Genomic DNA, 1,533 nt, shown 5'->3' with positions numbered 1-1,533 from the left:
TCGTTGCAAGCGGGTTTTTACATACTTCTCAGACATTTCACTGGAAGCAGGTTTTTTAAGTGCTCTGTAGGCATTTCGTTGCAAGCGGGTTTTTAAGTAATCTGGAGTCATTTCGTTGCAAGCGGGTGTTTAAGTGCTCTGGAGTCATTTCGTTGCAAGCGGGCTTTTAAGTGCTCTGAAGGCATTTCGTTGCAAGCGGGTTTTTAAGTGCTCTGGAGTCATTTCGTTGCAAGCGGGTTTTTAAGTGCTCTGGAGTCATTTCGTTGCAAGCGGGTTTTTAAGTGTTCTGGAGTCATTTCGTTGCAAGCGGGTTTTTAAGTGCTCTGGAGTCATTTCATTGCAAGCGGGTTTTTTAGTGCTCTGGAGTCATTTCGTTGCAAGCGGGTTTTTAAGTGCTCTGGAGTCATTTCGTTGCAAGCGGGTTTTTACGTGTTCTGGAGTCATTTCGTTGCAAGCGGGTTTTTACATACTTCTCAGACATTTCACTGGAAGCAGGTTTTTTAAATGCTCTGTAGGCATTTCGTTGCAAGCGGGTTTTTAAGTACTCTGGAGTAATTTCGTTGCAAACGGGTTTTTACGTGCTTTGGAGTCATTTCGTTGCAAGCGGGTTTTTAAGTGCTCTGGAGTCATTTCGTTGCAAGCGGGTTTTTAAGTGCTCTGGAGTCATTTCGTTGCAAGCGAGTTTTTAAGTACTCTGGAGTCATTTCGTTGCAAGCGGGTTTTTAAGTGCTCTGAAGGCATTTCGTTGCAAGCGGGTTTTTAAGCGTTCTGGAGTCATTTCGTTGCAAGCGGGTTTTTAAGTGCTCTGGAGTCATTTCGTTGCAAGCGGGTTTTTAAGTGCTCTGGAGTCATTTCGTTGCAAGCGGGTTTTTAAGTGTTCTGGAGTCTTTTCGTTGCAAGCGGGTTTTTAAGTGTTCTGGAGTCATTTCTTTGCAAGCGGGTTTTTAAGTGCTCTGAAGGCATTTCGTTGCAAGCGGGTTTTTAAGTGCGCTGGAGTCATTTCGTTGCAAGCGGGTTTTTACGGGTTCTGGAGTCATTTCGTTGCAAGCAGGTTTTTACATACTTCTCAGACATTTCACTGGAAGCGGGTTTTTTAAGTGCTCTGCAGGCATTTCGTTGTAAGCGGGTTTTTAAGTACTCCGGAGTCATTTCGTTGCAAGCGGGTTTTTAAGTGCTCTGGAGTCATTTCGTTGCAAGCGGGTTTTTAAGTGCTCTGGAGTCATTTCGTTGCAAGCGGGTTTTTAAGTGCTCTGGAGACATTTCGTTGCAAGCGGGTTTTTAAGTGCTCTGGAGCCATTTCGTTGCAAGCGGGTTTTTAAGTGCTCTGGAGCCATTTCGTTGCAAGCGGGTTTTTAAGTGCTCTGGAGTCATTACGTTGCAAGCGGGTTTTTAAGTGTTCTGGAGTCATTTCGTTGCAAGCGGGTTTTTAAGTGCTCTGGAGTCATTTCGTTGCAAGCGGGTTTTTAAGTGCTCTGGAGTCATTTCATTGCAAGCGGGTTTTTAAGTGCTCTGGAGTCATTTCGTTGCAAGCGG

This window comes from Meriones unguiculatus, chromosome 1 (genome assembly GCF_030254825.1).
Source record: "Meriones unguiculatus strain TT.TT164.6M chromosome 1, Bangor_MerUng_6.1, whole genome shotgun sequence".
In the NCBI taxonomy this organism is placed as follows: domain Eukaryota; kingdom Metazoa; phylum Chordata; class Mammalia; order Rodentia; family Muridae; genus Meriones; species Meriones unguiculatus.
Note: the sequence above shows the minus strand (reverse complement) of the source record.